We start from the raw sequence: 15,338 nt of genomic DNA on the forward strand, positions 1-15,338 counted from the left end.
AAAAAAAAAACATTTCACAGTTTCCTTTAGTAACCTATTTGAATAGATTAACTAATTTATAACTAAGAAGTTATATGTTAATACAGTCAATTTTTATTGACCTACTAATGCCTTTCTAGCATTCCCTTCATCTCATTATGAAACCAACTATGTTTTCATAGTTAGTTTTTAAAAAAAATAAAAAAGAGTAAAAGAAATAAAGAAATGTAATCATTCCAACTCTCTCCTTGCTAATTTCTTTTGCTTCTTCATGGACTAATAAATAGATTTTGTCATTTTTTTAAACCTCCCAACTGTTTCCTGTATCTTGATCTAATATTCAAATCGCCTATGCTATTCAAATACTATCTCTGTACTTTCGAGAACTATTCCGCAGAATGTTTCTACTGTGTAAAGCATGGCATCTAAATTACAGAATTCTAAAATGATCATTCCTTAGGACACAAAGTTTGAAGGTGTCCATAAAAATACTCTCCTAACAAGATATTTGAATTATGCATGCCTTTGAAAACCAATTGTGTGATAAATTGTCTTCTGTTTCACTTACAAAAAGCATAGAAATTTACAGGACAATAAAAACTTCCTTTAAGAAATTCAAGCCTCATTCTCCCTTCTTTTTGTAATCACTGAATTTCAGTTACAATTATGGATTCCTCCCTCCTTTAACACTTGGGGGGGGGTCACATGATTAGCACATAGCCTGGGAAGTAAATTAAATACACACTTGAAAAGATCTATACACCAACAAATTAGATAAGACCTCAAGATCTATAAGACAAAAATCATATAATATCTGAAGAGTAACAGGCTGCTCCTTCTTTAACTGAAGTTAACTACTCTTTACAGAAGAAAAGTGCCTCTGTATAATCAATTAACACTATTAAAATTCAGCTATAAATTCAGAAGTTTTAACATGTGGTGAAAACATTTTAAAGTGATATAATCACAACTGTGAAAAGAAAGCTGAAAGTCAGCATTGGATTTAAAGAAGAAACCAATTGGGTAATATTAAATTAACCTTGTTTCAGCAAGCCTTGTGATGGGAGAGTGTGTTCTGTTTCTAAAGAATTAAACTGAGTTTTCTGCACAGGAATATCAATAGGGTAAATAAAATCAAGTACATCTGGTCACATCCCTTATCACTACTCAACAATCTTAACATTCTCTCTCTCTCTCTCTCTCTCTATCACACACACATGTATGTGTGCATATATAACAAATATATACATATAGTTGAAAAAGGACTTCTTATAGTGGCTGATGGCAGTGGACCTTGTGAGGGATAAGGTACAATTATCTTTCCATATAAGGAAATTGAGAGAAAAAAGTAGCTCAGAGGTTCTAGAACAGGCTGAAAATGAATGAAACTGGTTGTTTGGTTAAAGAGGCTGTAGATAAGACAAAGATTAAGCTTTACTTACAGTGCACATACATAATAGGCTCATTAATACTAAGTTCTCCACCCAAAGGGGAGCAATAACACAGAACTAGGCACATTTCATATGTTAGTGGGAGAAGGGACATGTTATAAAGTAAGAGTATCAGGAAAATTGTAACCAGGATGGACAGGAACCAATCCCAGCTCTGAAGGGAGGGACAAGAAGGATGATCCTTTGCTCACTTCAGTTTAAGTTTTGTTTCTTAAGGGAGGGCAGAACTCTGCATGGTATGTTTCTAGGGAAGCAGTGAGTTGCAGCTGCTGACCCTACCAAGGAGTGACTGAATCATGTTTCTCACAGACCTGGAATCAAATTCTGCCCTTGTCTTTTATTTCTTTTCTGATTTTAGGCAAGTCACTCAAATTCCCTAAATTTCACATTCTTCATGAATGTGAAGACTGTGACTTTTAAAGACATTGTAGTCCTAAATCCATAATCTTATAATCTCATCTCTCACTTGTCCCTCTTCTTTTCTGTTCATATAAATTTCAGATATATTTTCTGCCACTTTTTATTTACCACTGTTTTTTGGTAACGTAAAAGAACCCATTTATAACCATTATGCTTCTCTCTAATACTCATTGGCTCAGTGACAACTTTGATTTCTCTGAGATCAAAATCCCCATGGGATAATACTCACTGGGAAAATATTGAAATTAAAGAAATTGTGTTTTTGTTTTTTTTTTTTTTGACAGCTAAACACTGGCAATCATCGAAAACATTGTATAACTTCCTAAATTTGACTGAGATTCATCTCCCATTTTTATTCAATTCTCAGTCTAGATCATTGTCTAATCGCTAGAGGCTCCAAATAATTTCATGAGATTTAATCTAAGAAAAGAAAATTAATGCATTAAAATTATGAATTTGGGAGGTTGTTGGGAAAGTTGAGAATGGGAAAAAGACAATTCTGAAAGAAGAAAATAAGGAGTTTGACAATTAGCAATCTCTGGTAAAGAGTTCTGTTCTCTACTCAATTGACGAATTTATCTCAATGATTAAAATTAAGGAGAAGAATGGTGAAGAAATGAGTCAATGATTGTGAGAATATTGTTCTAAGGATTTAAAAGCCTAGTCTGTTATATTTTTGTCAATGTGTGGAATGTATGGATGTTGCTTCTGCATATCACTCAATCAGTCTGAAGTCAGTTTAAACTGGGAGAGAATGTGAGAAATAGTTTTTTGTTCTTCTTTTTTCTTTTTCCTTTGTTATTATTTCCACCAAAGTCAAGTGGAAAGGAATGCAGGCTCGAGGCTAGGTGGAAGTTGAACAAAGGGAGTTATATTAGAATAAGAAAACACTCTTGGTGGTGAATAGACTAACAGGAAACTAGTTCTGAGGTTAGGTATAGATTAACATCAAAAGGGGTGTTCCCAAGTAAGGGCCAGTGTCACCAAAATTGTGGGAAGTGGGAGATGTAATTAGAGGTGGAGACTCACATGGGGAAATTAAATTAGGCACTTTGGATAGGCTCCAGGTCCATACTACCCAGTGAATGGAGACACAGGGGAAGTAAATTCCAATGGGGAATAGGGAAAGATGTGCCTTTGCAAACACATGAGCTCACACATGTGTGCTCTCATACATGTGGGATACTAGGCCTTCCCAGGTGGTTAATAAAGCTTTTTCCTGATTCAACCATGACTTCATGGAATTAGTGATATTGATATAAATAACAAATATATGTAAAGAATTCAAAGCCCTTTAAAGACAGTTTATATCAGAGATTGGAATATAACATTTTTAGAATCTTCTTAAAACACAGTGGTGATGATGATGATGATGTCAAAATTTGGTTTCTATAGCACTTCATGGTTAAAAAGAAGCTTACAAAGCATAGTATATATAAATATATATATACATATATAATATACACACACATATACATACACATACATATGTATGTATATGTGTGTATACACACATATAGTTTTTTTGTACTTGTTTTACTATTCAATGTTATGAATTTTATGTGTGTGCCTTTTTTTCCCCTCACATGCCATTCTAATTACCGGGTTATGGGCAGAGTTTATGTGTACTCCTCTCTAGATTATCCAGTAGAAAATCTTGTCTATGGTACTGTGGGTTCTTTTTGTGAGTTGGATTAAACTGAAATGAATATAGATATATTAGCTGATTTTATCTTCACAGCTCATGTCTGAGACACATTGTTCAGGTATTATCACAGAGGAGGACTTTCAGGTTCAGAGTGATGAGATGATTTTCCGATGGAACATACTATGCAGTAAATGCCAGAATTTGTGTTTGAGCTAAGGTCGTCTTGAAATATATATTTAACTACTACATATTAATTTCAAATTATTTCTCAGGTGTAAAAATGACATAAAAGCCACTATGCAAATCATTTGTTTAGGTATAAAAACTACAATGGATTTAGAAGTCTGTGTTATACATTGGGCTTATCTTTTGCCAAACTAGTGAGAGCATAAAAGTTTGTTCATTCTCTCCTGTGAAAGGTAGGAAAGCAGAGAGGAAAAGATAATTAGAAACATTCCCTGAAATAAATAAAAGTAACAGATGAAATGTTTTCATTAGGATAATTAAAACTTAAAATATGCATAAATAGCTAGATACATACATACATACATAAATTATAGATTTTTTTTAAACTGAATCTCTTTAAAATTCAGCATATACTTTGTTGTTGTTGAGTCTTCATTCCTGCCCAACTCTTGGCAACCCCATTAGGGGCTTTCTTGGAAAAGATCCTGGAGTGGTTTGCCATTTCCTTCTCCAGCTCATTTTACAGATGAGAAAACTGAGAGAACCAGAGTTAGGTGACTTGACTAGGGTAACACAGACAGCAAGTGTCTAAAGCCAAATTTGAACTCAGGGAAGATGAGTCTTCCTGACTCCAAGCTGGGCACTCAATTCAGTGTACCACCTAGCTGCCCTTGACATACAGGAAAAATGTGTAAGTCTGGAAATCTCTATTTTTTTTTTATATACAAAGTGCATGCAATAGTAAGAAGAATGCTATCCTAGAAGTCAGAAGATCTGGGTTCTAGATTTCATTGTCACTAAGAGACTTTGTATCTCAACACCTCAATTTCTTTAGCTACAACAAAAGGGAAATGAACCAGATGCAGGGGTGGGGATCTTGCAGGCTCGAGGCCACATGTGGCCCTCTAGGTCCTCAAGTGTTGCTTTTTAACTGAATCTAAATCCCATAATTTGTTCTGCCAAGTTTGGATTCAGTCAAAGGGTTGCACTTGAGGACTTAGATGGCCACATGTGGCCTCAAGGCTGTAGGTTCCCCACCCCTGGACTAGTGGTTTTTTGTTTGTTTGTTTTGTTTTCGATCTCCAATATTTATTGTCCCTCAGTGTCTATAAAGCTGTGTGAATAAAGTTCACACTTTAAACCAGGTGTATGCCATCATTTTTAATATTTTAAAAAGGGATATTTAATGAAAAGATATAGCAAGAACTAAAGCAGAAACAAATTCTCCCAAATTGAGGGTACATTCTCTCCTCTCCAACCCTAGGGAAAAAAAAAGCAGGACTAAAGTTAAAATGGTTGCTATAATGTATTTAAAAATTTCTCCCCTCATTTATTTCTGAATATGGCATAGTTGCTGGATGAGTCAGTTATTGCCTTACTGTAGCATCTCATGCATCTCAGCTACATCTCAGGTATATTGAGCCCAGCTATTGTTGCTTCATGTCAATCAGGTTGCTTCCTCAAGGCTACATTGGTATTCTCCTGGGCTTAATTGACTCCTGCCTTTCCTGACCTACTTTTATTTTTATCTTTTAAAAACATTATTTTAACTTTTTTTTAAAATTGAGTTCCAGCACTTCCGTGAGCCAAGATGTCAGGGTAAGAAGTAAGTTGCTCTCACCATCCCTTATTGACCTCCAAAAGCCCAGAAAATCACCCCCAGAAAAATCCTGGAACAGCTGAGCCAGAATAAAGATGGGGTATAGCAGTCTGTAGCCCAGGAAGCTTGGGGGATTAATGGGAAAGGCCTCTTTTGCTCTAGGGGAGGGGGAGCAGAAGAAGACAGGAGGCATCCCAGTAAGCCAGCAGCAAGCCCCACCTCAGCATACCAGGGGGAGATCCTAAGTCCCAGGGTGGTGGAGCAGGCAAGCACTAACACTTTGACCCTTCCTGAATACCTTAGTACAGGCAGGGGAACTGGCAGACACCAGTTGCAGAATATGAAATAAATTCACACAAATCATCAGCATTTCTATATGTTACTAACAAAGCCCAACAGCAAGAGACAGAAAGAGAAATTCCTTTTAAAATTACTATAGACATTATAAAATATTTGGTAGTCTATCTGCCAAAGCAAAACCAGGAATTACACGAAAACAATTACAAAACATTTTTTACACAAAATCAGATCTAAATAATTGGAAAAATATCAGTTGTTCATGGGTAGGCTGAGCTAATATAATGAAAATGACAATTCTACTTAAAATAATTTACTTATTCAACATCATAACAATCAAACTCCCAAAACATTATTTTAGAATTAGAAAAAACAATAACAAAATTCATCAGGGAGAACAAAAGGCCCAGAATATCAAGGGAACTAATGAAAAGAAATGGAATGGAAGGTGGCCTAGCTGTACCAGATATTAAATTGCATTATAAAGCAGCAATCATCAAAACTACTTGCTACTGGCTAAGAAATAGAGTGGTGGATCAATGTCCATCAATTGGGGAATGGCTGAACAAGCTGTGGTATATGAATATAATGGAATACAATTGTGCTATAAGAAAAGATGAGCAGGCAGACTTCAGAAAAAGCAGGGAAAACTTATATGAACTGATGCTTAGTGAAATGAGCAGAAACAGAAGAACATTGTACACAGTAGCAGCCTCCTGTGCAATAACTGACTCTGATAGACTTGGCTCTTCTCAGCAATGCAAGGATCCAAGAAAACTCCAAAAGACTCATGATGGAAAAATGCTATCCACATCAAGAGAAAGAACTATAGAGTCTGAATGCAGATGGAAGTATACTATTTGCTCTCCTTTTCCTTTGTTGTTTTGTTTCATTGCTTCATTCTAATGGTTCCTCCCATTAGTTCTAATTGCTCTTTACCCCATGACTAATGGGAAAATATGCTTAATATGAATGTATAAGTAGAGCCTATGTAACATTGCACACTGTCTTGGGGGCAGAAGGAGAGAAAATTTAAATAAAATTATTATGGAAATGAATGTTGAAAAGTAAAAATAAATAAATATTTTTTAAAAAGAGAAATGATAAGCAGGATAGTTTCAGAAAAAACCTGGGAAGACCTATATGAACTGATGCAAAGTGAAGTGAATAGGACCAGAACATTGTATACAGTAATAGTAGTATTGTAATGATGATCAACTGTGAAAGATTTAGCTACTATGATCAAAACAATGATCTAATTCTAAGAGAAATCCAAAAGACCCATGATGAAAAATTCTATACTCTTCCAGAGAAAATTGATGAACTCTAAAAGCTGATCAAAGCATACTTGTTTTACTTTATCTTTCTTGTTTTTTTTTTATCTTTTTGTCTGTGTTTTCTTTTGCAACAAGACTAATGTGGAAATTTAAAAAAAAAAAAAGAAAAGAAAACCAGAGGGATATACTGAACCCCACTTTGATGGACTAGGCAAAAGTCAACACGAGGACCCTCACACACCTGAGCATAGCCAGGGGAATGGGCACACTCCAACTCAAAGAACCATCACATGCTTAGGCACAGCCTCAGTTGGGCAGGCATTTTCTGAGGAGCCAGACCTTCACAAACTTCAGGTTGTTCCCAAGGTGAACAATCATCCCCATGGTTTAATGCAGCCCAGGGCAAATAGGCATCCTCCAGGAGCCAGACCTCTACAAGCTTCAGTGTAGCCTTGGGGAAACACAGAAAAACACTAACGTCTCCGCAAATGCCAGACATTACCACTAGGACCCCAGCTCAACACCAGACCCTTGCAGACTACAGCTGCCAATACCTGAGGCCCCAGTGAACAAAATCAGTGAACAGGCCCTCGGACTCCAAGACAAGAAGGTTGGGAGAGTGCCATCTGTGCTTCAACAGGAGTGCTCAACTTTAAAAACCAGAAAATAGACCAAAAATAATGAGCAAGAAGTAAAGAAAAAACACTGACCACAGATTATTTCTGTGGGGACAGGGAAGATCAAAACACAAACTCAGAAGAGGATAACCTTGTCAATATACTCACACCCAAAACCTCAAATGGGAATAATAACTGGTCTTAAGCCCAAAAAGCCTTCGTGGAAGTGCTCAAGAATGGTTTTAAAAGTCAAATAAGCAAGAGAGAAGATAAATTGGGGAGAGAGAGAGAGAGAGAGAGAGAGAGAGAGAGAGAGAGAGAGAGAGTCAACAGCTTGGGGAAAAAAAGGACAAAAAATTGAGTAAAGAAAACCACTCCTTAAAAAGTAGAATTGGCCAAAAAGAAAAGGAGGTACAGAAGCTAACTGAAGAAAATGATTCCTTAAAAATTAGAATTGGGCAAGTGGAAGCTAATGATTCTCTGTGACATCAAGAATCAGTCAAACAAAATCAAAAGAATGAAAAAAAATAAAAGAAAATGTAAAATACCTCAAAATAACAGACCTGGAAAATAGATTCAAGAGAGATAATTTAAGAATTATTAGTCTACCTGAAAGCAACGATCCCTTCCTCTTCTCCCAGTGCAATCCTTTTTCATTCCTTAAATAATTAATTAATTATTGTTATTACATCAAAGTCAACTTATCCTCACAACTTCTGTCTACAACTTCTGTCTATGTATATCCCTTCTAAAGACCCTAATTAAGATACAGTTCTGAAGAGTTACAAGTACCATCTTCCCGTGAAGAGATGTAAACAGTTTAACTTTATTGAATGACATGTTTTTTTCTTTTCTGTTTACCTTTTTATGTTTTTCTTGAGTTTTATATTTTAAGATCAAATTTTCTATTCAGCTCTGGTTTTTTCATCAGGAAAATTTGGCAGTCCCCTGTTTCATCAAATATTCATCTCCTTCCCTGAAAAATTATGCTCAATTTTGTTGGGTAGTTGATTTTTAATGTCAATCCCAGCTCCTTTGCCTTCTGGAACATTACATTTCAAGCCCTCAGATCCTATAGCGTAGAAGCTGTCACATCTTGTGTAATCCCGTCTGTCGTTCCATGATATTTAAATTGTTTCTTTGTGGCTGCTTGCAGTATTTTTTTCTTGACCTCATAATTCTAGAATTTGGCTGCAATATTCCTTGGAGTTTTCATTTTGGGATCTCTTTCAGGAGGTGATCAGTGGATTCTTTCAATGATTACTTTACCCTCTGGTTCGAGGATATAAGGGCAGTTTTCCTTGATAATTGCTAGAAAGATGCTGTTCAGGCTCTTTTTTTTTTTTTGATCCTGGTTTTCAGAAGATCAATACTTCTTAAATTATCTCTCCTGGATCTATTTTTCAGGTCAATTACTTCAAGGTATTTTACATTTTCTTCTGTTTTTTCATTCTTTTGATTTTGCTTGGCTGATTCTTGATGTCTCATAGAGTCATTAGCTTTCCAATTGGAATTTTTAAGGAATTATTTTCTTCAGTTAACTTTTGCACTTCCTTTTCCATTTGGCCAATTTTACTTTTTAAGGAATTGTTTTCTTCAGTCATTTTTTTGTCCTTCCTATTCCAGACTGTCGACTCTCACTTGCATATCTCACATTTCTTCTGCCAATTTTTCTTCTACCTCCTTTATTTGACTTTTAAAATCCTTCTTGAGCCCTTCCAAGAAGGCTTTTTGAGCTTGACAACAATTTGTATTCTCTGTGAGGGACTGTCTGATGTTGGCAGCTGCCAGTTGGGTGCTGTGGCATGGGTAAGGTAAGATCTGGGTATTTTGGAAGTCGAGGCAGGGACTGTGGTAGGCAGAGTCGTGTGTACTGGGATGGGCTGGATACGGAGAAGCCATGAGGCAATTGGGCAGTGCTATGAGATAAGCTGGGTTCAAGGAAGTAGCCGAGCCTGAGCTCCTGAGGCAAGGGGCGGTGCCACGTGGGAGTGGGATGGCAGAGGACTGAGTTCCCTCTGCTTAGTCCCCTCCCTATATGCAACGTCATCCCCAGATGCCTCTTGTGACCTTCCTGACTTTGTGCAGCACTGACCCAGTCCCCTCCTGAGTCTGACTTCCTAGGTCACGTACTCTTGTCTATGCGTCAATCCCAGATGCCTCCTTCCTGTATCCAATCCTGGCCTCCTACGTCACTCCCTCCCCCTTGGTGTGCTAAACTCAGACAGCCCCTTCCGGTATCTGACCCTACAATCATTGGCTAGTAGCGGGCTGGGGAGGAGGGGCTAAGTAGGTACTTAGGAACAAGCGTGGTCAGAACACACACGTGCGCTCTCCCCTGGCTCCTGCCTGTTGCTCTGGCCTTGCTGTTTGGGCTTGTTATGATGGTTTGCTGTGTTGGCCTCTGAATAAAGCTCTGGTGTTGGTGCCTCCCGATGGCTTGTCTCTGTGTGGTGATCCGGCTGAGGACCGAGGACCTAGGCATGGGTAAGACTCTGGCAGTGCACTTCTTTTAAGGGAAGTGGGTACTGGCGCACGACTGGCAGAGGGCCGGCGTGCGGCCCGTATAATTCTCCTTTGAGGTTTTGGGTGTAGGTATATTGACAATGTTGTCTTCTTTTGAATTTGTGTTTTGATCTTCCTTGTCACCACAGAAGCTCCCTATGGTAAAGGTCTATTTTAACTTCGTGCTAATTTTTTTTCCCTATTCCCTGAATTTTAAAGTTGAACTTTCCTTTTGAAGCACAAGGGACACTATCCCAAACCTCTTGTGCTAGATGCCAATGGCCTGGTCACTGGCTTTGTGTGCTAGGGCTTCAGATGCTGCATCTGGAGTCTATAAGGATCTGGCAGCTTACCTGGTGCTGAGCTGGCCTCCTAATGGTGGTGTCTGGGTTGAGTTGAGGCTAAGTGAGTTTTTTCTGCATTTCTCCAGTGATATAATGAAATATGTAGAGGTCTAGGCACTGGAGGATGCCGGCCTGCCCTGGGCTGCACTGAAGCATGTGGTTCTCCTAGGTACAGTCTGCCAGTTCCCCTGACTGTGCTAAGGCATGGGGGTGGATGAAGGTCTCCTGGTCTTGGTGTTTGCCTGCTCTACCACCCTGGGGCTCAGGATCTCTCACAGGTTTTCTTTGGTGGGGCTTGTTGAGGTGCTTCCTGTGCTTGACTGCAATCCCCTTTGACCTGAGTGATACAGACAATTTTTGCAGATCCTCCAAGTCTCTTGGACTAAAAGACTGCTCCTTCTTGATTATAATCCTAGCTCCTTTGCCTTTCACAATATCATAGTCCAAGCCCTCTGATTTTTTTAAGGTTTTGAAATTTCTTAATGTTGTTCTATCCTGATTGTGGCTCCACATATTTGAATTGCTTGTTTTTGACTACTTGCAATATTTTCTCCATGACCTAGGAGCTCTGGTATTTGACTTCAATATTTTTAAGAGATTTCATTTTGGGATCTCTTTCAGGAGATGATCAGTGGATTTATTCAATTTCTATTTTACCCTCCAGTTCTAGAATATCATTGAATTTTTCCTGATAATTTCTTGAAAGATGATGTCTAGGCTGTTTTTTGATCATGGCTATTGATCATGGTAGTCTAATAATTCTTAAATTATCTCTCCTGGATCAATTTTCCAGGTCAGCTGTTGTTTTCTAATGAAATATTTCACATTTGCTTCAGCTTTTTCATCCTTTTAATTGTGCTTCTTAAGGTTTTATAAAGTTATTAGATTCAATTTGCCCAATTCTATTTTTTTTTTTTGCTTTTTGGTGAGGTAATTGGGGTTAAGTGACTTGCCCAGAGTCACACAACTAGTAAGTGTCATGCATCTGAGGCCAGATTTGAACTCAGGTCCTCCTGACTCCACGGCCGGAGCTCTATCTATTGTGCCACCTACCTGCCCCTCCCAATTCTAATTTTTAAGGAGTTATTTTCTTCAGTGAACTTTTGTACTTCCTTTTCCTTCTGGCCAAGTATGCTTATTAAGGAGTTATTTTGTTCAGCGAATTCTTGTATATCTTTCTTCTATTTGGCCAATTCTGCCTTTTTTTTAAATTGGGAAATGCTAGTTTGATTTATTGGTTTGTCGATTGTCTAGACTTAACAAAGTGATGGAGAAAATATTGATAATGCAGATTAAACTTAAAAAGTGTGTATTGTGTATATTTTTCCCCTTGGGCAGCCAGTTGTTAAATACTTGCCAGCACCCCCCTAATATGCTTATGAAGTCAACAGACAGTGATGAAGGCCCCTAATATTTTGAGAGGACTTATGTGGCAAACTTGTGCATAGACACAGAGAAAGGTTGTACAAAGATGAGCAGGCATAGGTAGATGGGTTAGGGTCTGTATCATGGGACAGAACATTCTTATTTGGGGGATCTTAGATGCTTTAGAATATTAGAGCATGGGTTAAAAAGTCTTTGGGTGGATTTCTTCTAGGCTGGGACTTTTTTTTAAACATTAACAAATATGCATTTTGATTGGCCTGCATTGCAAATTCAAGCACATAACTAACTTCAGGGTATCTTGAGAGAGTTATTGCATGGCTGTTTACATCTCTACATGGGAAGATGGTACTTGTAAGTCTTAAGAACTGTATCTTAATTAGGGCCTTTAAAAGGGATATACATTGACAGAAGTTGTGAGTGTAAATTGACTTTGATGTGACAACAATAATTAGTTAATTAATTAATTAAGGAATGAAAAAAGAATTGTACTGGGAGAAAAGGAATGGATCGTTGCTTTCAGGTAGATTAATAATTTTTAAATTAACTCTCCTGGATCTATTTTCCAGGTCAGGTTGTTTTGAGGAATTTTACGTTTTCTTCTATTTTTTTTTTCATTCTTTTGATTTTGTCTGACTGATTCTTGATGTCACATAGAGTCATTAGCTTTCACTATTAGAATTGTCCAATTCTAATTTTTGAGGAATCATTTTCTTCAGTTTGTTTCTGTACCTCCTTTTCTTTTTGGCCAATTCTACTTTCTAAGGAGTGGCTTTCTTTACTAAATTTTTTGAATGGGTTTTGCCACTTCAGAATTTGTTTTGAGGGCATATTTAAAGATTTTGGAAAGATTTTGGGGACAACTTAGTCAAGTCTCTGTCTTCCCTCCACCATCTTGGCTTAACCCTTTCCAAATCTACTTTTTATGGACTTTCTCTCTTTTGACTACGGGATTAAGTGACTTGCCCAGTGTCACACAGCTAGTAAGTGTCAAGTGTCTGAGGCTGGATTTAAACTCAGGTCCTCTTGACTCCAGAGTCGATACTCTATCCACTGCACCACCTAGGTCCCCCACATCATTTTTTTTTCTTTCCATTTGGCGAATTCTGCTTTTTAAGAATTTCTTCTCTTCAGTGGATTTTTGTTCCTATTTTACCATTTGTTCATTTGTTTTTTAAAGTGCAATTTTCTTCAGGACTATTTTGTACATTCTTTACCAAGCTGTTGACTCTTTTTTTTTAAAATTTTTTTTCCTGGATCATACTCATTTCTTTTCCTAATTTTTCCTCTATTTCTCTTATTTGATTTTTAAAATCACCTTTGGGGAGCAACTAGGTAGCACAGTAGATAAAGCACTGGCCCTGGATTCAGGAGGACTTGAGTTCAAATACAGCTTCAGACACATAACACTCACTAGCTGGGTGACCCTGGACAAGTCACTTCACCCCATTGCCCAACAAAAAAAAGTAAAATCATTTTTGAGCTCTTCCTGTAATTCTTTTTTTTATTTTAATTTTAATTTTTTTTTACTTTCTGGTTTTGGATGTAGTTTTTTTTTTTTTTACTTTTTTGTCTTCTCTTGTAAATTTGTGTTTTGATCTTCCCTGTCTTTCTATAGTCATATATTTGTTTGTTTGTTTACTAATTGTTCTATTTATTGACTTTAAACTCTATATTATTAAAGTTGGAATCTGCTCCTGGTGTGGCGGAGGTGCTGTCCCAAGCTTCAGGTTATTTTTTGCAGTTGTTTTCAGAGCTAGTTCTGGGGCTGTAAGTTTTCAATTCTTCCATAGTGGTGTGATCAAAGCAGAGTTGTGGTCTCTGCTCTCCTGGCCTAATCTCTGGTCTGTGTACCACCACAAGCATGCTTTTCCACCCTGGAATTGTGACCAGCTTCCCCACTTCCCTGTGACTTTGAGCACTTGTGTGCTAATGTTCCTACTTGCCCTGGAAATGGAACCCAGAACTCTGATGTTAATCTGCATATTGATAATACAATTGAGTCCTGCATGAAGTGCCAGCAAAGAAACTCCAGTAATTTCCTTCTGACCAGTTGTCTGATACTCTTACTAACTGTGGATGGAGAGCTCTGTAAACAGCTGCTGATTATTTATTTGCCCCCAAAGCCTGCTGCTGGCTTCCTGAGACTTAACCTGTACCTGGCTTGTTGGAGTATTGTCTACATTGTACTAAGCTCCACTCTTATTCTACTGTTTCAGACCTGCCAACCTTCTAAGTTATTGTTGGCTGGAAAATTGTTTCACCCTGTCCTTTGTGGGTTCTGCCACTCCAGCATTTGCTTTGATGTGTTAATTTAAAATTCTTTGGAGTGGAATATGAGAGATCAGATGAATCCCTGCCTTTTCTCAGCCATCTTTGTTCTGCCCTCCCCATTAAGAGATACATCAAAAATGTTTGTTCCCATAAATTTGGAGCAAACAGCTAGAAAAGTAACTAAGTAAAACAGGATACAGCCAGTCTTATCTTGTTTTGCTAATAGAAGTTAGTTAATTAGAACAAAAGATTCCACAAAATTGAAATAACTGCTAGAAGTAACTGAGTAAAATGGGTTAAAGCTGGTCTTACTTTGTTTTGCTGTTAAAAGTTAGTAAGTAGGAAAAAGGTTAAGCTTTGCTTAGAGTGTGCATGCTTAATAGGCTTATAAATATTAGTTTATCCACCTCCAGGAGGAGCTACTATGCCATTTTCTGAACACGGGATGTATGCAGAAGGAGGAAGGACATGTCAAGGAGTAAATGTGTAAAGGTATACTGGGAAAGTTGTGCACTCCAGTGTACTCAGCCAATGACGAAATAGGGGAGGGACTTTGCAGCCAGAATTAGAGATAAATAGTAAACTCCTGCTTTGATACAATATGTCATAGTCCATAGGATGCCCCAGGTTGCAACTGTGTAGTAAACTGGGCTTTTAACTTATCCCTCCTGAATCCAAATGAGTTATTTCTCACACCCACTAACCTCTCTTAATTTTACATTGTTTATTACTTCCTATTTATCCTGTAAGACACCTGAATTTAGATAATTTACTAATTTATCTTAATGAAAATTAGACATTATCATAGTTTTGAATTACTTTTTCTTTTGTTTGTTTTCAACTACTTTCTAAGTGAAGCGTGGCATTTATTTCTGAATATAAAATGATTTTCTTAATATATAGGTACTAAAGATAATTAATTTCAATCCAAGGGAAACTTGGAAAGGTGGTGTATCTGAGCAAAATTTCTCCCTTTCTCCCACCTCACCTTGCCTTACTCAGCCTAAATTTTGCTGTTCTTATTTTAATTTATATTATAAGTTTGTTTTTTTTTTTTGGTTACATGAGCAGAGTAAAACAATTCTAACATATGTAGCAACTAAAGAATTCTGTGTGCCAATCTAATTAAAATTCATGAAAAGGTGAATTTAATCTAATTGAAATAATCAAATATCCATAAATTACTGACTCCAAAAAGGATATAAACCTGAAGCTTAAATGGCTCCAAGATTACAATCACTGAAAATACTTCCTCATCAAAATTCCTATGGCCTCTCAAGTAAGTTCAAAATCTTAAGCCTGGAATACACACACACACACACACACACACACACACACACACACACACACACACACA

General features: G+C 37.3%; 1 pseudogene; it reads right to left on the minus strand.

The window, feature by feature from the left end:
- LOC114032219 overlaps nt 1-15,338 on the minus strand; it is a 53,485-nt pseudogene that overhangs the window by 30,997 nt on the left and 7,150 nt on the right.

The sequence above is a fragment of the Vombatus ursinus genome, unplaced genomic scaffold, assembly GCF_900497805.2.
Source record: "Vombatus ursinus unplaced genomic scaffold, bare-nosed wombat genome assembly UNPS02015408.1, whole genome shotgun sequence".
Lineage (NCBI taxonomy): Eukaryota > Metazoa > Chordata > Mammalia > Diprotodontia > Vombatidae > Vombatus > Vombatus ursinus.